This window comes from Ambystoma mexicanum, chromosome 3q (assembly GCF_040938575.1).
Source record: "Ambystoma mexicanum isolate Mex_15411 chromosome 3q, UKY_AmexF1_1, whole genome shotgun sequence".
Classification (NCBI taxonomy): Eukaryota; Metazoa; Chordata; class Amphibia; order Caudata; family Ambystomatidae; genus Ambystoma; species Ambystoma mexicanum.
This window is the reverse complement of record NC_090926.1, coordinates 38,694,907-38,721,813: the sequence shown is the minus strand read 5'-3', so window position 1 is coordinate 38,721,813 and position 26,907 is coordinate 38,694,907.

The following is a 26,907-nucleotide window of genomic DNA, read 5'->3' as shown; positions in this document are numbered from 1 at the left end:
CCAATCCTGCTTTGAAATTGATGGCTATTATACCTCACAAATTACATCTTGATCTTCACAATCACATTTGGTCTCTACTATTGTTGTCATTCGAGACAATCTGCCGCATAATTGTTTACTCCGAGAATCTATGTCACTGTAAAGTCACATTCCTGTAATCTGGACACCCATCTTCTTATCCTGCCTGATAATTTATCCAGGCTCTTTGTAGAAAACACTTCAACCAAAGGTTTATGGTCAGTGTGCAACTCAAATCTGGTCCTCCAGACAAAACTTTGTCTGCAGCCCATCTGATTACGAAAGCCTCTTTCTCTATGGTTGCATATGCCTTCTGTGGACCTTTCAACAAACGTGACGCAAATGCTATAACATATTCCTTCCCTTCTAAAATTTGCATCAGAACTGCACTCCAAACCAACATTACATCTTCCCCTCTTGTAGTTTTGCAATGCCAACACTCTTGCCAGCGCTCTCTTTATGTATTGAAACTCAGCTTCACGGCTGACATCCCGCACACATTTCATGCCCATCTTCATCATTCCCTTTAGGGCAATGGTGTGATCTGTAAACCCTCAAAGAACCTTTGAATAATATTGTGCCATACTTAAAAATGTTCGGACTTGATCCTTGCAACTTGGCGTGATCATATGCTCTACTGTTCCAATTAAATGCTTCTTTGGTGAAATTCCTTTTGTGGAGATCACATGCCAAAAATATTCAATTTACTTCCCATTGATCTTCAACTTCTCCTCACTGAGAGTTATCCCAACATCATGTAGCTTTTTGAGGACTCTTTCCAGTCTTCTGTCATAAACTAAAGTGTCATCTTGAAGACAACACCTTCTTCTCCGTCAAATATTCTGTATATAATTTTCTGAAATACAGAAGCTGCAGAGGTGAGCCCAAATGGCATCCTTTGGTATTGAAATAGCCCTTCAGGCTTTGTAAATTCAGTAAGAGGCCTGGATTCCTAATGCAACTTAAGTTGTTGGTACGCTGACGCAAGATTGAGTGTCAAAAACACTCTTGCCGGATCCATCATTGAAATCAATTCTTCAATGCTGGGCAGGGGATGCCTTTCTGAGACCACACATTTATTGAGTTTTCTCAAATCAACTCAAATTCTGACTTTTGCTGAGCTCTTCCTCACCACAACTAGAGGTGATACCCTTTCGGGTGCATCAATGTTTTCTATAATCCCCTGCTTCTCTAGCTTCACTTCACCTCTCATGAATAACGGAATATTGCACAGCTTCTGTGCTACTCGTTTGCAACTTTCTTTAAGCATTATGCAGTACACAAATCCTCTTAAAAACCTATCTCATCTTTGAATACTTCATATGGTATCTTCTGGGTGTTCTTTTCTGAACTCTCAACTACAAAATTGGACTCAACTGCGTTCAGATTAAGTCTAACTTTCAGTAACCTGTGGTGCATATAACTCAGGAGTGGAGATGCTTCTTTCTTCGACAGCCATATCCACCCCATGGCCTATCGTCTCTTGAAGCACAGAAATGCCCTGAACTAGCCAGTCAGATACATTTTCGCTCCACCATAAGCTCTAAGCTCTTAGGTTGATAACTACCTCATGTAAGTACTTGGGCCCAAATCTCTTCCAGTCCACCTTTGGAATGAGTGCACTTAGCTCCCAAATCAACAATTATCACAATTGGTACACCATTAATAAGAATTACAGTCTTTGGGCTTTCTACATCTCCTTCTTCATTCCCTACATCTGAAATGCACTCCTCAGCATTTTCATTGCTGTCTTCATTTCCAATCCAGTTTCTGGCGGTATTCTTACTCCTACAGCACCTAGCCAGATGTCCTCTTCGATTACAGATTCCGCAAATCATTCTAAGCACAGGGCAAAGTGGACTGTTGGCCAGTGAGAGGGACTTTTGCATCTGTAGCACGTTCTTGAAGTAGTCTGCCCTCTTAACCTCTGTCTGCCTCGCCTTCTTTGAAATTTCATGGCGAGACCTCTTCTGTTGTCTCTATTGTCTCTATTTTCACTGTTGCACCTGTTTTCTCTGTTATCACTGTTCCACCTCCTTCTCACACTTTGATTGCTTACAGTTGCAACTGATCCCGCACTGGGCTGTTAAGGAATATCTGGGGCAGCCTTAACTGTGATTTCTTTCACCCTGCTTTCTAAAGACTTTACACATTTTTCTGTGTGCTCAACTTCCTTAGCCATAAGTAGAACAGTCTCCAAAGATGGGTCCTCCTCCACCCATAGTTTTTCTCAGACTTTATTCCTTCTGCATTCTAACATAAATGGATACCTCAACCTTTCTTCTAGCTGTTGATTTCATTTGCAAGTCCTCTCTAACTCCCATAGAACTGTTATGTATTGTTCTACACTTTCTCCTTTTTCTTGTATCCGTTTTCCAAACGTTCTAAAATAGTGGCTAATTTATTTTCATAATGTTTGCTCGTTTTCTTTATGGATTTCTCATACTCATTCATAACACTGCTCTATTCTGCCATTAAATCAGGCAAGTCCTCACATTTCCTATGTGGGATGGGGATAGAAACATTTTGGCCCTCATTACGACCCTTGCGGAAATCGAAAAACGATGGCGGAAATGCAATACCGCCATCGAATAGCGCTCGGTGCGATTATGACCCGTCACCGCAAAGTACGATGCCATTAGCGACACCGTAGTGAACGCCAACGCAAACTGCACCAAGTACGCGCGCGCGCGCCATGCCAAGCCGCAATTACCACCATGGCGCAACGGTACGCGAATTCTGACCCCAGCGGACATGCACCTAACGCCATCAAGCACGGCGGAAAGTACCATTCCGCCATGGTGAGAAGTACGGCATCGCGAACCAACCGTAAACGGCCCTACTGAGTGCCTGTACACCGCTCCCTGGCCACATTGTACAACTCCCCGTAGGTGCAATGAAGCCACACAATGCAACCAGTGAAATGTACAAGTCATCCATGCCTGCCAACGAACAAATGAATCTCAAGAGGGGCCAATGGAAGCTGCAGGGCACAGATGGCACGAATACAGAAGCCACACAAATGGACATGACCTCAGTCTCCCTCCAAGAAACGCACGCAAACACAGGCACCTGTGACCAGCCATATTCTGATAATCACATCATACCACCAATCCAACTGGCTGACCGGCATCTGTTACACAAAAGCCATTCCCCCGCCCCTGAGCATCACATCACCAAAACAGTCACATTGGCAGCCTATATCCCTGACCTCACTGGGCTTCGTAGGCAAACGCGCCCAGCACAGTACCACGCAACTATACTCCGAAGCTGGAACCCAATGCAGATCTCCTCACAATACATCGCTCCCCAAATAGGAATATGACACATCACCTGCAAAGAAGAACGCTACACGGTTCATATCAGAATAGGAATTTAATGCACAACAAATTCACCAAGCCCATACAGCCATCAGGCCATGAACTCCAAAATACATTTCACCATTGTGGCCTGCATCCGCAAGAAATGACCAGCTACTTCTTGTGTGACGCCCTGTACCCTCATGGCACACAGGGGCTACATTCTCGTACGAAAAGGCAACATGGAATCGCCTCGACCCGCAGGGCCGTCCCAATAGGGAGGCCCTAGTCCAGCTGAAAGGCCGAAATGTTGCTCCTAGCCACTAGTACTGCGTAAGGGCATGTGGCCCATTGGCGATCGTCCCATAAGATCGTAATGCTGCTCCACTGATTAACACGAAGCAGCAGGTGTCGGGAGTAAAATCCATCTGCAGGAGTGGCATACAGATGGCAGTGGCAAAAGGGGAGGAGATACCTGTCACCCAAACGAAATGAAAAAGAATAGAATGGCCATCAGAACTACATTTGAATAACTCACTTCAATGATCACACCAAATCCACAGCCATATGCATGCTAGCCCACTCCAAAGGATCATCAACAACCAAAAACCACTAGCGAATCATAACTATCTATATCGAGGTGAAAACACTATCACAAACGGCTGCTTCCATACTCACATGACATGTGAAACTTCCATTGAGTCTGTGCGTAATGCAGCCTGCAAAATCCACTGTTCCCCCAGCCCGTAATTCCAGTGTTGTGAAGCAACATGTAATTGGGAACATCCGGCCTTATCGCCCACTTCGCTATTGCGCATCCCATACTATTCATATCAATGATTGCATCCTCGCCATGGCCCCTGTCCCAAGGACATTGAACAATAGAACGTTATATTCGCAGTCAGACCTGTGGGCATCTCCTCGCCGCTAGCTGAAAACCGAAAGCGCCGTCCTTCAAATTCCTCATTTGCAACATCACGTCGAAAAGGCATCTGTGGCCGCTTGAAATCACAAATTAATCCATCTAGTGTGGCTGTGTGTGAAAATGGCAACTGCCTTCACTCACAAATGGGACACCCCGCCCGTCGGTGAACCTCGGTGCAGTGTTGCATGAGGGTCCACCGTTACTCGAGTACTACGTTCCACTGACCCTTCACAAGTCTGTTCGCGACTGCAAAGATAGTATGTGAAACAATGGGACCAAAGCAGAATTAACATATCAACCAATGCTACACTGCCATCGGGTACAAATACATGATTGTAATGGCAAGATGCCATTCGTCGAATTGCAGCGTTGTGTGCGGGACGTGCTCGCCCAAAGGGGAGAGCAGCTTGCACAGGTGGAATGAATCACCACAGGTGGAGGCCATACAGCCTGGAAACACATTAATTGCACACCCAACTCCCTCCCACAACCACACCCACTCCGAAATGCTACCGGCAGGACTAGCCATGTTGGCCCTGGGGGACCTGATAGCACTGCAAGTACTCCAACTTCAAGAAGAAGACGAACACCGACTACAACCGGCCGCACGGAGGAGACGCAGGAGGAGGAGGAGGAGGAGGGCAAGGCAGGGCCAGCAAGGGCCGCCAGCACAGCCACTACCACCACGCAGGCAGCCCGCTATCCCACGCCTCCGAGCACATCCGTTCAACCTCACTGATGAGCAGATCCACACCCTCTACCGTTTGGACCGGGACACCATAACCGCCATTGTGGACATGACACAGGCTGACCTTGTCAGCATGATAGATAGCCCAACCGCCATCCCACCCCTACTGAAGGTGGTGTCTGTACTCCACTTCCTGGCCACAGGGACCTACCAGCACACAGTCGGACAGTTGCATGGCATTTCACAGCCACTGTTCTCACGGACACTATTGCAAGTGCTCGATGCCCTCCTGCTGCACGCAGACGACTACATCTCTCTACCACGCTCGGAGCAGGAAATTACGAACGCAAAAGTGGGATTCCATGCACTTGGCGGCATACCGGGTTGCATTGGTGCCATCGACTGCACCCATGTGGAATTGGTTGTCCCACATGCCATGGAGGCCCAGTACCGCAACCGAAAACAATTTCATTCCCTGAATGTACAAATGGTGTGTGACTCCAACAGGATCATTACACATTGTTGTGCCCGATTCCCAGGATCAACCCATGATTCTACGGTCTTGAGGAACTCTACTATACCACGCTACATGGAGCGACACGCAGGGAACAGATCCTGGCTACTCGGTGAGTCTCATTTCAAGCATGATAGTGTGGGGTATGTGATGCGGCAATGACCTGGCAGGAAGGGGGGGGTGCGTACGTAGCAATGGCATTCCTCAAAATACCTTCATTGTCCACATACAGGTGATGCCGGGTATCCACTGAAGAGATGGCTCCTTACACCAGTCCGCAACCCACGGGACCAGCATGAGGAGGACTACAACCATGCCCACTCACGTACCCGTGTAGTCATTGAACAGGCATTCGGCCTACTGAAGACTCGTTTCCGCTGCCTCAGCAGGTCTGGCGGGGCACTCCTGTACCGCCATGCGAAGGTTGCAAAGATGGTCATGGCATGTGTCATGCTACACAACATGTGCGTACGTAGAAATGTGCCCATGCCCCCTGACGCAGAACTGCAAGCACCTGAAGATGGTCATGATGAGGGTGGGGATGTGAGAGTACCTCAAGGAGTCTGCGAGGCACAGGAGGGCCGTGACATTCGTCAGCATATCATAGATGCATGCTTCTAGCACTCACGCCTGGTGGCTGATACATGGACACGGGACTTGTGGCACTGTGTGTGTCTGGAACATGCACTATATGGACTGTACGCCTATGATGGCCTCGTACACAAAGATCAATGTCCACACATCTCATTGGATGATTGTGAAATGTTTATAGCATATGTGAAATTGTGTTACACACCCCATCGACCCGCCACCCAAGTAAGCCCAACACACCCCCTCCACCCTCCTACCTCCCCCCCGCACACCAGTGTCCAAGGATGCTCATTGTCAGTGGGCAGACGCTATTGCAAGCCCCCTCTCCGGGTATCAGGGGCACCCCTGCCTGTGGAGCGCAGGTTCCTCCCAGATCTACGTTGGGGGCTGCCCTGGACGGAACTTGCAACGGATGATGTCTCTGCCTGCTCACGTCCATGCATGTCCCTAAGGGTTTGTGAGAGCTCAGTGAGCACACGGTGCACAGCGGCAAGTTCAGCACATACGTCTTTGGACGTCGCATGCAGTTCCCCCCTCAGGCTCTCGGTGCTTCTCTCCATTTGTTCTCTCAGGCTCTCGGTGCTTCTCTCCATTTCTGCCCTTAGTGTCTCTGTACATGTTTCTATGGCTGCCTTGGTACCCCCACATTCATCAGCATGCTCCTTGAGGAGCGTGGCCAGTTGCTGCTGTTGCTCGATCACCTGGTCGAGGGACTGTTGCCTCTGCTGGGCCATGGCCATTTGCGATGGTGTCACAGAGGGGCTGACCACCTCATGTTGCCTTGACACAGGGCTTGTGGGGGATGGCCAGTCGTCGTCTTGTGAGTGCCCCTGCGTGGTATCCTCATGTTGTACGGGATGAAACAAACAGGGGGATTGAGACAGGTCATGGATGGATCGTACATCGACATCACCGTTTTCTGTGTCGGAGCATGCTGCCATTAATGCAGTGTCACCTATGGTGCTGCTGCCACCAGAAGCAGTGCCTTCTGTGGCATCCATTGGGGGGGCCTGTGGTGGTGGTGGTGTTGTGGCCATGCTGGCTGCTGGGGTGCCTGTTGGAGTCCCCTCCTGTGTGCTGCCACTTGATTTGTGCTGCAGCCGTGTCTTGATGCGTGCAGCTGAGGTGGAGGGTCTTTGGCCGTTGGTCTTGGCCCTCTTTGCAGGTGTGCTGGTAGGGGTGTCCTGGAGCTCGTCGTTTGAATCGGACCCTGTGGTGGAGTAAAGGAGGGCGAGCGTTATTAATGGGTCTGTGGAAATTGGAATGGCAATGTATCACATGCATTGGGGTGGTACCTGAGGGTGATTTGGGTCAGGGCCTTGGAGGTAGTTTCATTTTTGTGTGGATTGAGGGTGCAGTTGTATTGCAGCCTGCAGTTAGGGGGTGCCTGCTGCACGTGTAGAGGGTGTTTTTAGGAATTTTAATTATTTATTTATTTAATTTGACTTTTAATGTCCGCTATCAGGCCAATGTAAGTGGACGTTCTCCTGGACATGTGTTTCTGTTGCACTATGTGGACACATGGTACTTCACATGATTGGACATTGTGGTTTTAGCATAGTTTTATTTGGGCCACCTACCTGATTCTTCGGATGTCTGCACTCCTTTCTCCATCCCTCCGACTCCCTCTATGGTCTCCATTCCAATGGTGGAGGCACAGATTTCTTCCCAGGGGGTCAGCTTGATGGGTGATTCCGATCCTCCCCCGGTAGCTGTGGCAATGTTTCGGTTGGCAGAAAGTATGCTACGGACGCGGATCCGCAGGTCGTCCCATCGCTTTCTGCATTGCTGTGGGTTGCGGGGTGTGGTCCCCACCGCACTTACCCGCTGTGCCACCAGGGCCCATATGGCCTTCTTGTTCGCAAGTGCCGTCCTGGTCATTTGCGTCGAGAAGACGACGGCAGCATTCTCCTGGAGGGTCTCTGTGAGCACCGTGAGTTCCTCACGTGAGAAGTGGACCTGCCGCTTGCGGTCGCACGCTTTTTTCGCTACTTTTCCCATTGTTTTGGTTTCACTAGGGTGGATGTCGGGTTGGGATGTCTCTCAGGGTTGTATTTTTAATGGTTGTGTGAATGTTCTGCTTTTATAGGTGTACGGCGTGCTGTTTCCCGTTCCGGGACCATGTTTTTGCTTCCGTTTCCGTACATTTACGGTCACCGTATTTTCAGATTGCCGCTCTTTGCGGTGACCGCTATGTCCGGTGGTGGTATTGCACCTAGGTCGCCGTACGACGGCGGTGAGGGGCGTTTTGGGGACATTTCCGCCATCGCGGACTTTGCACTTCCGCCATGGCGTGGTGCTCGTGCCCGATGGGTCGGAATGAGCCGCACTTTGCTCCGTCGTGCAATGGCGGAAACGCTATTTACGCTATGGCGGTCCGGTCGGTCGATTTCCGCAAGGGTCGTAATGAGGGCCTTTGTGTTGATTGGCCAAAGGGGGGCAGTTAGAAATGAGAAATGGGATATGTCTTAGTGGCTGAACCTCGATGTTGTGACTTTGTAAATTCAAAACCTTCCCTAGTACAATCTTCAGTAGCTCATACCTATGTCTTACTCTTTTGGGGTGATCAGATGTAATCCTCAGTTCGTCAAAAGAGAATATACTGCTATGCCTGTAAATCTCCTTTAATTTAGAAATCCCCAATGTTAGCAATACATTCCAAAGTAGTTTATGAATATCTAATTGCACAGCTTGATAATGTATAAACTAAGATTTCTTCCTCTCAACACTGTAATTGGTGCCACACACCACATTAGCACAATGTTCGAATGCCTTAAGCCACCCCTTCCATGGCAAAGAAGGTTCACCATCTTCTGGTAGAAACATTGCTGGAGGAGGCACACTGTATATGGCCATGTCTCCTGCATCTCTTTGGACAGCTATGGTAGGTGTGCACAAATAAGGTATTTATAGCACTTCTAAATCCTAAATCTTGAGCACACCAGCATTACAGTTTGAATAAAATTACTTGTCAATGTCAAGAAGAAAAAAAAATGTTTTTGCTTTTTTTTTTAAATACTGGGAAGAGGTGGATGCTCTATGCACCATGCGGAGCCATGTCTGAGTGCCTATCCACTCTTAATGGCTGCCCATTACTCATATCGATGGGTCCTTTCTTTTAATAATTTCGTATTGTCATCAGTCGCATGCCATTCTGCAGGAATGATACCACATTTTTACGTGATATAAATCTGATACAATCACAAATCCCAGGAAGCCTGTAGTTTTACAATCCGTCACAGCTGAATATGTTAAGGAAGACATTAACTATCTCGGCCAAGCGCTGTTTAACGAGTCACAGGCGTTAGAGTACATGAATGCGAGGAAAGGAAAGGCAGGTTTGTACTTTGCAGAATAAATTGAGAATTCTGAATGAGTGATGTTAGGCAATACGAAACTAAAGATTGCTTTAGTTACAGTTCAGTTAATTCATAGATTGGAGGTAATCGTTCTCTCTTACATTGCACGTTAACATTAACTACAGACCGAGCAGGCTTACCAACCGTTCAGATTCAAAAAGAGAATTCTGTCTTCTGTTAAAAAGGTGAAAGAAATATATTGATGCAAATGGTAATTGAAGCATGAACAACTACAGCTAAACAAGTAAGCTTAACGGCTATTCTTGTATCTTTTTTTAGAAAATTGTTGAATGAACCTCCTAAGAAGGTCCAACAAATGCAGATGTTGACAATTTGATTTTTTGACTAGGTATGAAAAGGCATTTTTGCCATTTATGGTAAAATATTTTTGCTCAAATGTTTTGAATAGAAACTTAAAATCGATCCCTGTTGTCAATGAACAATGTGGACAAGAGCAAAAAAAGTCTGCTAATTTTCACATACAACCAAAGATTTTGAGTTTGTTATGATGGAATTTTGTCTGTTTATTAGACGAGACACCGTCTACAAGCTGAGAAAATGGAGAAAAAAACACATTTACCCCCTGATGAAAGTCCAGAGCATTTAAAGCTTATGTTAGGATGGAAACGTGCGGCTGCCAGGGTCTTCTTTTCTATGTGGTCTAGACAAGTCTTGCAACAACATTGAGTGGTGTATTAATGGATTGTTGGATTCTACTCACTGAGTTTTTGCTGTTTTTGTGTGTGTTCTGAATTTGGTTTTATAATGGATTGGCGTGAGGATGTTTTTGACTTAGTTTTGTTTTCTATCTACGGTGTACATATACAAATTATAATTTTTAATTTTTTGGTTCAAAATAAATTGTTTTACTATATAAGAAAAAATGGTTCTTTGTAATCTTATAGAATCTGATGTCAATAGGGACTGACTTTGTCTTGACGCAGTTTGAGTGTTTTGCATTTTGTTCTTTGATTATACCGTTTGGAAACTGGTATTTTTCTGGCAGTCCTTCCTCTTACTAGGTTTTCAGAATGTCAGACACATTCTGCCAATAATTTGGAATGTCTTCTAAAAGGCTCTGTATTATACTTGAGAATATTTCAGGGGTGTTCTTGTAAACTTGTAGTTCAAAGGTATTCTTGCAAAACAATAGTGTTTTCCTTTGAAGGTGAATATTGCCATTAGTACCCCGGCACATTAGACCGCCATGGAAAGGGAAAATGTAGTCCGTTTTCCCTTTCCATGGCGGACATCGGGACGCGCTGGGAACAGAAGTGTTCCCAACGCGTTCGCTTCCAAGACCAGAAGAAAAAAGAAGGTAAGTGGGGTCAGGAGGGCGGAAGGGAGGGGATGGGTAGGAAGAAAAAAAAACGTACCACGGTCTCCGGCGGGGGACGATGGAAGCCTCCAGCCGTGTGGAGGCTTGGAGCGGGGATGGCCCCGCTCCGAGTCTCCACACAGCTAGAGGGTTCCATCGTCCCCCGCCGGGGACCGCGGCATAGAAGGTAAGTGGGCTGGGGTGCGGAGGGGGGAGGGAGGAGGGAGGAAAGGCTGGGGAAAAAAAATCTTACCTGCGTCCCCGGCGGGGGACGAAGGAAGCCTCCAGCCATGGGGAGGCTCTGAGCGGGCATTGCCCCGTTTCGAGCCTCCTCATTGGCTGAGGGGCTGCCACGCACCTCGCCGGGAACAGAGTAGCCGGCACGCACGGCGTGGACGGGAATACCGTGTGGTATGGCTCGCAAATGAGCCAATCACCACACAGTATTCCTGTTCAGCCGCGCGTGCCAGGTACTAATGATCATTCATATCTCTCTGGCTGGGTGAAAAAACATTCCCTAAATCAAGAACAGTTTTGCATTCAGAATGCTCTGAAAGTTACTCAATAGACCAGAACTGTGCAGAATTTGAATTGCCTCAGCCTGAGTGTGTGCATTGAGTATTCCTTAGTCTAGAACTAAATAGTATGTTCCATCTGGTTTACCCTCTTGGAAGCATGAGCATATTGTACGGACTTGCCTATTGTATTATGACTCATTGGTACAAAAAGTTGTCTACTGTGCTCTTTAGGTATAGGATAGAATGTGTTTTAATGGAATATTCTTTCCTAGGATTCGGAATTTACTACTGGCATACTTTGTGTGAGCAATATTTAGTGTCATGAAATCTGAATTGCCCCTACAAAAGCCCAGGATTCTGTGTATGTAATTATTAAGTGCTCAACTTCTTTTGAAAAAAATGTTTAATAACAGCATCTCCTTTGGGACACTCTAAAATAAAGTGGTAGCCAGTCTTAAGCTGCCAAAGACTATCCTGTTTATATGCAAACTGGTCTGAAAATGTCTCAATTTCTTTTGGTTCTTCCACCTCTAGAATAATTGTCACTAAATGGCATTTCCTACCACCTGTCCTTTTGCAGTCGTTTTTCTAGCTGCTTATGTGGTGACAAGTTATTTAAATGTTTACATTTTTCACCAAATATGGAAAAGTCATAACCAGAATCTAAAACCTCAATCCAGTCAATTTTTCCTTAGTTACTTAAAATAACTACTGGATATTGAGTTTTTCCGTTATTTGTCTGTAGAGCCCAGGTCTGCTTTTTCACACCCTTGTTTCGTATCCACAGGTTACTGATTTCCCTTGAATGCAGATCCCGGTAGTCGCAAGCTACTAGCAAGCCATAAAAAGTCACCCCCACCTCAATTCTATACATACACACAGGACACAATTTCATACTCGGCAAGAGTAAAATATCATTAGCCAATGGCTAGTGGCGAGTGCAAAATGTACACCCTATCCTTAATCGCTGTACATTTGTGGTTCTCTAAAATGTGTTCTATATCTGAGATTACAGGTAATTCTAACATTACCTTTACCCCGGCTCCATATTCTACCGGCTCCTTGCTAGGTCTTGAGATCTCGCTTTCTGTAGAGGTTGTTCAGTCATACTTGGTGCATGAGCACCATCATTTTCCCCTGCTATAGAGGGCTGGCTTGTAATGCCCCACCTTCCCATTTTACTTGAGCTAGTAAAGTAATTCTGACACTATCAGATGTCCTACGGGATATTATCCCTTTATCTAGCTTTTTCTATTTTGTTACTTTCCTAGCTCCTTCTCCTGGTGGTCTAACCAGGGGACCTGTAGCTAGAGACTTCAGATGGCTGGTTTGTTTGTTTGTTTGTTTATTTATTTATAATGCGCTCCATACCCAGAGGTAGCAGGGCGCAGCAATAAGAATATGCAAAGCTTACAATGTTACAATGTTACAGAAATATACAATTAGAATATTACAGAAAAATACAATATACAGGATAGAATGCAAATATATACAGATAAAGGAAGTAGGATTAATGTGCATAGATGCGATATAATATACAATAGTTGTTGAGCGTCATATACATTTGTTACATTTGTTGGTAGAGTTATAGGAATACAGGTTGTATATAATACTGTTAGGGCTAGGGCTTAAAGTGACTAATAGGAGAGTGGCTACGGGTTATTGGAATTAATGTGTTTGATAAATTTCCTTCTGAAGTGTAAGTAAGGTTGGTCTACTCTTAGGTTATGTGGTAAGAAGTTCCACACTGTAGCAGCTTTCACGGGAAAGCTGTTACCTCCAATTGCAGAAAGTTTGAATCTTTGAACTATCAGGCAGTTGGAATTGACAGTTCTAGTCTGTCTAATGGATGTCTTTCTCTTTATTTTGAACATCAGGTAGTTAGGGGCAGCATTATTGAGAGCTTTGTGGGTCAGGGAGATCATTTTTAGTTGGATTCTGTTGTCAGTGGAAAGACATTTATGTTGGCGTCTAACAGTGGAAATATGCTCTCTTTTATTTATGCCGAGCACAGCTCTTAAGGCATTGTTTTATAGAATTTGTAGCCTTTGGGTAATAGTTTTGTTAGCACCACTGTAAAGAGCATTGCAGTAATCGAGTCTGGAGAGCATTAGGGCTCTCCCCAGGATCATGCAACTATCGTTAAATAGGAATGGTTTGCCTGCTCTTATTAATTTGCACGTGTAAGCAGTAGTGGATGCTAGTGAATGAAACTGTTTAGTGAATGACATGGTGGAATCAAGGTAAAAACCAAGAGTTTTTACTTCCCTGGATACTTTGATGGTATTGCCGACTATATTGAACGAGGAGTATTCCAGGCCTAGTTTGTTAATATTGGCATGCGTACCCAAGATGATTAGCTCTGTCTTATCATCATTCAGGCATAGACCATGAGATGCCATCCATGCCTGAATGATGAGATACACCCTGTCCACCAACTCTCTGTCCTTGCTATGATCCCCAGAAAGTGTAAGGAGAATCTGAGTATCATCTGCATAGTTAGTGTAGGTGATGCCCAGAAGGTCCAGATCACCGAACAGAGGTTTGATGAAAATGTTGTATAAAGTTGGGGAGACACAGGAACCCTGGGGGACTCCGCATGTGATGGGTGAGGGGTCTGCTGCTGCTGAAGGGGGGAAAACTCTCATTGCTCTCTCGCTCAGAAAGGATTCTATCCATCTGATGGCTTCAGTGGAGAAATGAGCTGCTGAATCCAAGTGTCTGCATAGGACCTTGTGGTCCACAAGGTCGAATGCAGCTGAGAGATCAAGTAGGAGGAGGAGTGCTGTCTTTCCCTTATCTCTCAACTCATCTATTTGGGTCTTTAAATCAATAAGGGCTGTTTCCATCCTGTGTAATGGACGTAAACCCGATTGTCTAGTGCCTAGTAGTTTGTGTAGTTCAAGGTGTTTTTGAATCTGGATGTAGGCCACTTTGTCCAGTATCTTCAATAGAAATGGTACCGTGGTAATGGGTCGGTAATTAGAGGGGATGAGAGGATCTAATGTCTGCTTCTTGAGGAGTGGGAGCACCCAAGATGTTTTAAATTGGCAGGAATGTTGCCTGAGGAGAATGATGCATTTATAAGTTTGGAAATAAAAGGTGATAAGTCTCTGGCAGCGTCTTTAATTATTTGTGATGGGCAAATATTGCCTTTGCAGTTGGAAGGTTTGAGTGAAAGGATGATTTTCTCAACCTCTAGGGTGGTAGTTCTGGTAAAGGAGAATTTGTTAGTCTGTGTTATGTATAGCGTTGGACAGCAGTTTAGGCAAGTTAGGAAGGTTTAAGGAATCTTTTTTTAGTTGAATTTTATTTTGCAGGGTATTTATTTTATTTGCTAGCGCATGTTGGATATCTGCGCACCAGGTCTGATCCTTGGTACAGGTATCAGGTGTGGCAATAGGTGACTCAAGTTCCTTCAATATGGAGAAGAGTTCGGAGTTATGGAGAAGAGATAGAGTTGGCAATACGGTCATTGTAAGAGTTCCGCTTTGCTAGGCAGATTTCATTTTTGTACTGCCGGGAAATGGTGGTTAGGATGGCTTTGTTCTCATTGTTATGTTATGTTATGTTATTTTATCTTTTACCGCGCCAAAGCCCGTAGGCATCCAGGCGCCGAGAGACAGAAACATGCAGGCTACCTATGAGGAGAGGGGGTACTAATGGAAGAGATAGGTCTTCAACTGTTTCCTGAAGGAGAGTAAATCCTCAGTCTTACGCAATGTAGCTGGTAATGCATTCCAGGCCTTAGTGCCTTGGATATGAAACGCTCTGCCCAACCCACGGGATCGTTTCACACAATGTAGGACTAGTAAGAGATCTTCTGCTGATCTGAGCCTTCTTGAGAGTTGGTAAACACTTATAACATCCTTCAAATAAGTTGGTGCAGTCCCAAAGACGCATTTATGACAGATGGTGAGTAGCTTAAACTGAATTCGGGCCTCAACAGGAAGCCAATGTAGCTTTTCCCTAGCAGCAGTAATTGGTTCTGAATATTTCATTTGGTAGATGATGCAAATAGTTTTATTTTGTACCTTTTGGAGTTCAAGGATGATGGGAATAATTTCCAGGCAGGTTCACATTTTCTCTTTTTTAGGCGAAGGGCCTTGAGTTCAGGTGTAAACCACTTGTTTAGATGGACTTTAGGTTTACTAGTATGAAGTTTCAGTGGGGCAATTTTGTCCATGGTGTCCAGCATGATTTTATTGTATTCATGGACTAATGTATTAGGGTCTAGATTGTCTGGCAGTGCGATGATTTTTTTCCACTGTTATGTTTTTCTTGTTTCTGGTTAGGCATGGAGGTGCTAATGGCACAGCTGTAGTGGAAGGTCTAGTGGTCAGTCCAGATTAATGGTGAAATGGCAGAAATGACAGCTGAACAGTTAGCATCAGCAACCCAGTCTAATGTTCTTCCCTTCAGGTGGGTGGGATAGTTAACTTTTTGGGATAGTCCTAGTGAGTTGATAGTATTATCAATAATTAGTGCATGCGTGTCTGCTGGATCGTTAAATCCTAGGTTAAAGTCGCCCAGTACCAGCAGTTGTGAAGTGGTTTTGACATTGTTGGTTAATAAACTGTGCAGATCCTCCTCGAAGGTCCCAAGAGGGCCGGGTGGTCTGTAGACTAGGTGGATGGTGAGCGATTGGGTGTTGTTTATGGGGAGTTTAGCGGTAAGGGTTTCGCACGATTGCAAGATTTGGGTGGGGGCTAGCCTTAGTGCTAAGTTCTCTTGGATATGATGGCAATGCCACCGTCACGGATACCCACTCGGCCTTGCCTAGATATAGTGTAACCGTCTGAGAAGCCAGCATAAGTAATGGTCCTGCAGCATTGTGTAGCCATGTCTCTGTTAGATCACCAGCCTGTCACCAGGCTGGTGCTATGTCAATACATTTTACTTTCTTTCCTGTTAATTGGGTAGTAAACCAGTTTCCTAAATGCATCTAGCATTGCAGGTTCTCCTTTTAGAAGTAGCACGATTATCCCTTCCACCATGAGAGCATCTCCCCCAGCTATGTCTAATCCTAAACTCATTGCTGCTTTTTCTATGTATGTGTTTATAAATCCCTCCAGAATGGTGGTTAATGTTGAGATTGATGGGTTGCTTACTAACATTAAATATAGTCAACTGCAACCTGAGACCTACCTGTCACACTTTTCCATAGGGGGTCTGTACCTTGCTAGTAAAACCATGCCTACAGCTTTGTACATCTTCTGCTGAGTGACCTGAGGAAAATCTGCTTCAAGCCTACTCAAGTTAGTGGAGTACCACTTAGATGTTTCCTCTTACTTTGGTGTGTATGTCCCCAGCAAAGCATTGAGATTACAGAAGGGTACTCCTACTTCTCCTGCTAAACCTGGATGTGCTGGTGGTGGGGCTCCTAGAGCAGATATCTCTTTATCACATCCTCTGACTGTGTCACTGTTTCCTTAAATGGGAAGTTCTCTCAGGATTGTATTGGCCCAATGGATCAGGCATGTATTTTTGAGCATATATCGGTTGACCTCCATTTTTTTCTCCAGTGCATCTTACCTTCGGTTATCTCACATTTACACACGTGAAACTCACAGGTCCTAATCTTATCTCTTGATCCATCACCCAAAGTTCAAGTGCCCTTGTGGCAGTACATCAGACACTTACGCCCCTTGTCACAACGTCAGGGTACGTCTCATTTGAATGTCCTCTGTGCACAATCTATTGACGTGTCTCTATGGAAATGTCAAGACGCCTCTTTCCTCAATCAGTATCAACAAACCCTTTCTGATCAGACAACATTGGACTTTCTTCTTCCTTTCTGTCAGTCTATTTCATTACGAACCTCCCCGACTTATTTTTGTTCTTTTCAGATACCTACCAAGTACAACATACTGAGTACAGGTCCTTACAGTAACTCAAAGGAATAAACTCTGTTAGAGCTTTATATTTTAAACTTTTTTGTATAATTTACAAATGTCTTTACTAAACCATTTACAAATGTTATATTTACATGACTTATGTTTTACATGTGGCAATGCAACATTTAAAAGTTTGGGCCTGATCCTTTTGTCTTTGCACTATGTTTTAAAAAATAAATGTCTGTCACTTTTCTAAATTTTATTTAATGTTGCATTTTATACTAAAACCTTGTTGCTTTACTTTAGCCAAATTACTATTTTGTCTATTTGTTCTCCCACAGTTGCTTTTATACTTCTTCAATACTCAAGAATTATGGCAAAAACTCAGCCCTACCTCTATGAGCCAGAGTATACAGAAGAGGAAATGCTTGAGAGATATAGGAGGCGAAAAGATGGGCAACCTACTGTAAGTAGTGACGATCAATCATAGGATCCTGATCCTATTTTCATGGAAGACGTTTCCACTTGGTGCACCCGCCTTCGATGTGAGGTAATGCCAATATTATTGGAGAACTGCTGTTGCAGAGAAAACTCTGGCTGCTCGGCCTACATAGCTGAAGAAGAACCTCCACTGCTATGCGTTACCCAGCTGCCTGAGAATGATAATGGTCCTGAATCACAAACTTAGAGCAACAGTTCACCCTCATTCTCCAAGTAATGAGTATGTTTTGTGTTTATACATTTTGGAGGTTTATGTTGTTCTTCTACTAAATTGTGAGTGCGATGGGTGACTGACGGTAACAATATTCATATATTTGAAAAAGGTATAGTTCTTATTTCAAGTCAAACTCTTCACCATTGTAATTACCGACATAGCATTACAATTACCTATGTCCCTATGTCCCTATCTATTATTGTTCAAAGGGCGTACATATTTCTAGATCACCCTTACTTGAAAAGAATTGTGGTGTTAGTACTTTACTCACAAAGGTACTTTTTTCAAACATACTAACCCCTTGCATTTTAAGTGATATTCCATGCAAGATAAAAGCAAATATGGAAATCATTAAATAAAACCTTTTTCTGTATTTGTTACACAGATGGTACAGGCTTGTGGCCTATCGAGTGTTCACATGGTGGATTCATGGAGACTCAGATTCCGCGTTCAATGAGTAATACCTGCCTGTGTAGTTCGAGCCATTCACAAACAATTCCCTAGTGATCCAGACACTACACAGGATTTATACAGACAACACTCCCTAGGACCTAAGTCCCTGCACCATGGTCCAGAGATCATGGAGAGAATGGGAGATGCAGCGTCCTCTAGAGGTGGCCGCCGCTACAAAGGCCCTCGGTGCAGCTTCATCTGAGTAACAGCACTTCCAGCGAACCCTAGCCCATTGCAGCCACAGCTGATCGGCTCTGCATGGAGGTTCCCTACAGCCGCTACAGCAGATTAAACACTGAGAACATGATAGTAGCTCAGTGCACACACTGCCCCAGCTCAACAACGTACTCCTGTTGCACTAAAGCTCCGGCCCTCTTGGTCATACACCCCCCCCCTCGTTGGCTCAAGAAAGGAGAGACTTTAGTGCAGAGCAGCCCGCAGACAGACCACTTATGCACAGCCTATCCTCACCAGAAACCTCAGGTTGGCAAACCACACCTCTGCCCAAATTACAGCTAAGCATGCAAGATACTTACCTCTCCATACCAACCCCACCACCGTCCCTCAGCCTGCACTATCTGGGCCTACCTCCACCACTAACAACTCCCTTCCTAAGTCACTACCGATGATACCTTTAATGCACCAGACTACCACTAAGGACTCTGAAACCAAGCATGCCCATCTCAAAGGTGCCTTGATCAATGCGAGAACAGTTCCTGCCGACACTTTGAACATCCACAATCTCATTGTATCATGTAGCCTGGACTTTCTAGCCATCACTGAGTCCGGGGTACACCCAGCATCTGGCCCTGTGCTATCTCTAGCCACTCCCCCCGGTTTCACCATTCAGAGAGCAGACAGGCAGGATGCCAGGGGAGGTGGGGTTGCAGGGGTTGCACTAATATACAGAGACACCCTGAATATCAGCGAGAGCTCTTCTAAACGAGAGGGAAACTGTGATCTGCTCTCCCTGAAACTCACCACCTCCTATACTAGTTCTATACTACTCAACCTAGTAAACAGGTCCCCAGGCCCTCTAGGTATTTTCAAGGATTACCTCATTCATCTCTTTAATGCCAACCTCAAACGAACGTCCAAAGTTATCCTGAGATCCAGGATCTGAACTTGGGCCTTAATGAACCTACAGACCACAACTCCACCTCACTAGCTAGTACACTAAATGCACTAGGCTTCAAACATTGTGTAAACACTCCTACTTATGCCAAGGGCTGCACCCTGGACTGGCTGGGAGACCTCAAATTTAAAGTCAACATCACAGATCTCCACCCGTTCCCCAGGTCCGACCACTTTGTCATGACCTTCAGCATCCCACTACCTAGGGACAACCGACATGTCAGCATCTCTATGCCTCCTACCTGGGCTAGGGGCTCCCGCAAAATCACAAGAGATTGTATCACGCCACTTCTCTCCAACCTCCACCCTGACCACCTTCCACACTGGGCTAATAACCCAGTGGCGCTGACAGACTTATACCGAAAGACACGGGAAACAGCAGTGGTCACGGTCTCCCCATTGGCACCAGGCAAGGCCAAAGAGCTCTCCAGCGCCAACTCCTGGTTCACAGGGGACCTCAAAGATATCAGAGCTAATAAGCACCAGGCAGAAGCATCCTGGAAGAAATACCAAACAAATACCCAAAAGGCTTTGTTCAAGTCTGTGGCCCGGACTTATAAACTAGCTATCACCCAAGCCAAGCCCTCCTCCTATAATAACAGAATTGCAAGTACCAACTCGAACATAAAGCATTCACTATTCACCATTCTGAAGGAACTGGAAGCCCCAACACAGCCCCCCTCCCAGGCATCATCAAAGATGAAACCTGGTGTGCAAAAATTCAAGAGGCCCTGCTAAAGAAAGTTGCCACCCTTCAGGAAAATCTTTTTGCCAAGCAAACCTCTATTAAAGCCCTTCTTGCCACATTGCCACAACCCACCCACCAAGACCAAGCCGCCTTCCATTTCCACCAGGTCTCAGAATTGGAAGTGGGCAACATCCTCAAAAGCCTTAAACCCTCCAAATGTAAAGGGGAAACTTGCACTGCCCCATCATCAAAGAGTGTGCTGAAGCTCTTATCCCTTTCATCACTAGCTTTATCAACGCCTCCTTCTCATCAAGCACGGTCCCACCTCACTGAAGGAAGCATGGGTCCTCCCTCTCCTTACAAAAAACACACTATACCCAGCTATGCCTAGCAACTATCAGTCTATAACGACAGTCCCATTCCTACTCAAAATCTTAGACTGGGTTGCATGCATACAAATCCAGCATTATCTAGAATCCAATAAAATCTTAGGTATGCGTCAATCAGGCCTTGGACCAGGTCATAGGACGGAATCAGCCTTGTTGGACTGAAAAAAACAACTCGACTCTTTTAGAGATGAAGGCAAGACTGCTCTGCTTCTCCTAATAGATCTCTCTGTCGCCTTTGACCTGGTTAACCATAACATTCTCTGCCACCACCTTACCTCAGCAGCACATTTTTCAGAGGAAGCCATGTCCTGGGTAGCTTCATTCTTGGCTGACAGAACAATAACATTCTTTTTAGAAGTTTCCTGTGCCCCTCCCTCCCCTATCTCATGCGGAATGTGCCCCAAGGTTCCTGTGTTTCCCCCACATTTTACAACATATTTATCAAACTCCTATTCAACCTCCTGGACTCCAGCAGCATCTCCTACACAAACTATGCCAATGATACGCATTTTCTGCTACCCCTCACTGGTAACTACATGGAAGACTCCCACGCCCTGATCACATTCTACTCAGCCATCCAGGCTTGGATGGTAGTCAATGGTTTATGCCTAAGTGAAGGAAAGACAGAGATCCTGATGGTCAGGCCTCCATTAGTCTTAAAAATCTCTGATGCAAATTTCCACATAGAAAATCTTCTGATACCTGTCTCTACATAGGTAAGGAACCTAGGTGTCTCCTTGGACTACTCACTCTCTCTGACACGTCAGGTCAATGCCATTGCGATATCAGCGGCCTACACAACAAAGCTTATTAATGCTACCAGACCATTCTTAGACCCTACCAACTGCCTCACCATCGCCAGACCCATTAGCGAAGTCAGACTGGACTATTGCAGCACCCTTTTTGCTGGCACCTTCTCACACAACATTCATAAATTACAAGTGATCCAGAACAAAGCCATCGTACGACTCTCAACATCTCCAAAAGAGAGCACATATCTGAGGCAAGAAGAAATGCTCACTGGCTGCCAGACAAGCAAAGGATCATCTTTAAAACACTCTCGATCACGCGCCAATGCCTATACAACTCGGCACCACCTTAGCTGACTCAAAAATTTGTTAAAGTCCACTCCTACAGACCTATCAGGAGGGCCTACATCCACAGACTTGTCCTGCCTAAGCCTAAGCGAGACAAAAGTGGAGATGCCAGTTTCCCCTCTGTAGCCGCTCTTCACTGAAACTCACTCCGATCGCATCTGAGGACGGAACAATCATACCTGGCCTTCAGAAAAGCTTTGAAAACATGATTGTTTACCTAGTGTCTCTGACACTTTTACCCTCTGTTATTCTCGTCTTCCTTCCCTCTTCTCCACAATATAAAAGTACCTGGTTGTAGCAGCGCCTCAATGCACTTGGGTTATGTGTGCTTAATAAGTATAAACAAATAAATAAATTAATTAATTAATTAATTAATTACCTGAACCGCAGAAGTATAATTTATAGTTGGTATATTCCATCATCCTTTCCTTTCAAAAAGGTATAATTTTACTAAAAAAAATGACTTTTCATAAAAAACATAAGTACAGTATAATTTCACATTGGATTTTTTCAAATGATTTCAATTTACTATGTGTTTCATTTTTAAAAAAATCAGTTTTCCTTTCAAATCTCATGTTTTCAACAAAATTAAAATTGAAATTAAAAAATGACCTGTACTTGCATTAAAAGGGCAAATGAAAATAATATTCTTTTAATTTATTTACATGTTACTTTTTTATTAGAATATATTCTATTTCTGAATAAACAACACTTTCAATATAAGTTAACAATTATAACAGTTACTGTCATAGTAAATCAAATCAATGTGGTAATATGACCATTTAATAAAAGTAATTTCTTAGTCACCAACACCTCCAAGTATATTTTTCAAAAATGTGTGCCATACCATCTACACCAAGAAACTTATCTGTTACTGAAATCAATAGTTTTTAAATATCATTCATACTATATTGTAATGTAATTAAAAAGTTATCCCTTATGAATGAACTCATTTATTCAAAGCTTTTAAAGTTTTTATTTTTTATTTTTGTGGCCCGCCGGTCTAACACAGTGTAAGTGAATATACAACTCAACATGTTCTAACATGTATCGACAATTGTCCACCTAGGACCAGTTGTCTCCACACTCCCCATAAAAGTCCATGTGCCGGCTTTGAACATATCTCTGTCATTTGATGGGGTTCTGGGCCTGTTGTGCTCGCCTCATCCACATCCATCCTCCTCACAATACCAATGGCAGATGTCACCTGTAACCAAGCACTCAAAATGGGGCTGGGTGGATGAAAACACACAAGGTCCAGAATGTCATGCACAAGTCAAAGGTGTCTTGCCTCTAGAGACCATTGTCAATATGGCCACTGCAGACCCGGTGTCTCCATGCTCCACTTTGAAGACCCCATCCCTGCAATCAACATATGTACGTAACTATTCACGAGACCCTGTGCTCTTCCACTCCCTTGATCCTTATACATTCACACCCTTATTAAAGGCACTAATCACATATGATATGATATATGATATGATATGATATCATATCATATCATATCATATCATATGATATGATAGGATATGGCATTTGTAACGCGCCTAAACACAAGTGTTTCAAGGGGTGACGAGACAAGGAAGGGGGAACAGAGGGAGGACAGAGACAACAATCTTACTAGGCCAAGTGACATTGAGATCGCACAAGTGCAAGAGAGGGGGAGGGGAAAAGCGCCAGGGGAAAGGGGAGGGGGCAGTGCTGTACATGGGATCAAAACAATAACAGGAAGTGCAGCTAGCAGGTGGCAGGTGCAAGGGTAAGTGCAGACAGCAGCTGTCCAAAAGAGCATGTGTTCCCAATAGTTGGTTGATGATGCCCACATTGTTCTTTGCAATTTGATGTCATCAAACCCTCACCACCATCAATCTTGAAACATAACCAAACATGGCTATGTAATGATAGTACGTGAGACCCATAATAAAAAGACCAACTAAATGTAGGGGCATTCTGTTCACACAACACATTCACATACATACCCACTTTTCTAAGCATGTACAAACTCTTTCAAACGTATCAAGAAAACATCTCTGCTGTATACTACATATATCATCATCACACTGCTTCTTATCCTCATTGCTGAATCACCACGTCACATTTTTCCTTTTACAGGTAATGGAACTCTTGGTTATTACAGTGTCCTTGTGTTTAACTTGGTAATTTTATAGAGTGTTTTACTCAATTTAACCTTTCAAAGTATTATGATCTCTTGAATTAACACACCACATGACAGTGTATTATTTAAGGATTTAGTCTTTTGATCATCCCGTTTATATTTCGGTGGCTCCAAGGATCAATGGAGCACTAATACGTTTCTTGCTGTGAAAGACCATTGACTTAAAAGTACTTTGTTTGTCTGTCTGGTCAGACTATGCTACAGGGCAGTTACCAAACTGTAAAGCACTTTGTTTTTGCTAGATTATTGTTGGTTGAATTAATCACTATCATACATAATTAATTTATTTTTCTAAGGATTTTTCTAGATCTTCATGGCTATCGAACAATGCCTTTGTGTATCGTTTTCGGGTGCCCTAATATCAACCATGTGAAAACACTGGATACAGTTATGCATATTTTCCCAAAGGATCTGTTGTTGATAAGAACATTGCTGTTAAATTGTTGATTTCCATTATCCGAGCTCGACCACAGAGCCTAGGATATCGTGGAGGACGTGAGGGATAATTGATTCGGCGTCTGAGGCATGCACTTCTCTGAAGATATGTTTGAACCATCAAAGTTCACCAAAGAGCCTCTGGCAAGACTCCTTCACAAATTACTTCCCAATGCTGTTCCAACTGTATTTCAGCACACACTGAGTCAAGTGATTAGTGAACGTTGATAGATTAATCTATGTGCATTGCATATATACAGAGTTGTGTACATATATATATACATATATATATCTATTGAGACAAAAAGAGGAAAGAATGAACCGCACTCTCCGTGGTCAATTGAAAGACTATGGTCAAAGAAAAAATAGCACAGCTCACAACACAGTATGGGTCTGAAGATATTTAATGTTACTAGAAAAACAAAAGTACAAAATACGGCTGAAAAGCAGTGGCAAAAACAGAGGCAGGACGCCCGTGAGCACGACCCGCACACAACGCGTTTCGCACTCAACTGAGTGCTTGATCACGTGAAGAGAAGAAGGACTGGAGCACCTTAATAATTTGGCAAGTGCAGTCCTTTTGCTGTTTCAATGGAGCTCGATGGGTGCCTGGACAAATGGAAAGAGCGACGGCCATGATGGAATGGAAAGGCAAAAATAGGCAGTACTGTGAGCCAAGTGGCGCTACAGTAATTAAAGCACTATAAGCACGTATATGGCAAAAATAACCATGACGCATACTCTGTTGCACGCATTACATGCCAGGCAGACCCACGGTTCCATATTGCCCCCAATGTAGTCTACAATATTAATAAAAGGTGGTAATTCATAATATAAAGTCACAGTTGAATGAGTAATATAACCACCCACAATAAAAAAGCCCATCTATTAAATGAGATGGTAATATAGGAACCGTTTTACGGCCACACAAGAAAACATATGACAAATATCTGGATCATCATAAAATACAGGTATAGATTTCAAATACCAGTAAAATAAGATAAAGTGCATTTTCAGGCAGTTATAGCAGCAAATTAATGTGCACGAATGCCAGACCAAAGTGACAATAGCAATATATGTACAAGATGCAATTGTGAAACTACATGAAAAAGAAGGTGGAGCTGCAAGAATAGGAAAAGCAAAAGGACGACAAAAAATATTAAAAATAAACTAAAACAATAAAGAGCTCGAGTCCCATCCAATCGTGCTGCAGAAGATAAAAAAGTTAGACAGACAAAAGTCTGAAAAATAAAAACACAGTTGAAGTAAGGTGTAAAGTAATACAGACATACCAAGGATACAATATATGGAGAGAAGATGCCAACACCTGAACCAAAAGAAAATCAAGATGCATTAACGAGAAAAAGAACATCACAGAAATTAACCATATCAACCAGACTTAAGTCCCCAAAAACGTATAAAGCTCCTCATCAAGATTATGTCCATTGGGAAACTTGGTATCGAAGTCCGTGTTTCCAATTGTCTTCATTTTAAAACATGGTCTCCACCCCTGGGATGAATGGGAATGTATGCCACTGCAAAGAACGTAAGCAAATTTGAGTCGTTTTCATGTTCCTTCCGAAAGTGTTTAGCCATGGGGTACGCGGGATCTAAATTTTTAATAGCCCTGAGATGCTGGGGAATCCTGAGTTTGAGCTTGCAGGTAGTGCTCCCAACGTACCACTTCATGCAGGGACACAAGAGGACATAGACAACAAAAGTAGTGTCACAAGTGATGGAATAATTAATGATTTGGTTACATTTGGTGACCGGATGCAAAAAAGATTTGCAAGGAGTGGCATGGGCACATGCTTTGCATTTAGTACATTTCGTAAAGCCAATGGGGGAGACCGCCAGCCAATTGGAAAGGGAAGGACTTTTATCAATAGGTGACAAAAAGCTGGAAAATAGCTTGTCTCTGAGCGATGGTACTCTTTTATACGTGATGGTGGGACGTTTGGAAAGTAAGGGGCATAGATCTTTGTCCAACATCAAAACACGCCAATGTCGTTCAATGATTCTGCGGACATTGTGGGAGGCATTATCAAAAGAGACAATGAGTCTAGGTTCATCATCTGTTAAGGTCTTATGCGATTTGGTACCGTACAATAGTTTATTCCTACAGAGTCCTCGAGCTTTAGTATAGGCCATTTCTAATGTTTCTTTTGGTATAGCCTTGTTGCAAGAAATCAGTAGCCGCTCGAGCACAGTGATGGTCAAACGATGCCAAGTCAGTGCAATTCCTGCGGTAGCGGATAAATTCAACGTACAGAATGTTTCTTTTACATGACACAGGATGAAAGCTAGTGGCATGCAGAGGTAAGTCAGTACTGGAGGGTTTTTATGCAGAACTGTGTGAAAGCCGGATATATCTAGGGTTACCACCACATCAAGGTAAATCACCTCGGTGGTGCTGTGGCATTCTGTGAAACTTAAATTCACCACATTAGTATTGATACTTCTCACAAACAGTTGCCAGTCAATTTCGCTACCCTTCCAAATTACAAATACATCATCGATGTAGCGCCACCAGGCAACAATTTGGGTAGGAAAACTGGACGCAAGTAAATCACGTAAGAATGTAGCCTCCCACCATCCCATCGTAAGATTGGCAAACGATGGGGCAAAAGTACTGCCCATAGCAGTTCCCCTGACTTGCCGGAAAAAATGCACCATCAAACAGAAAAACATTATTGGTGAGGCAAAAGAACAACATCTCCAAAATCATAGAGCTGTGACCATGATAATTCAAT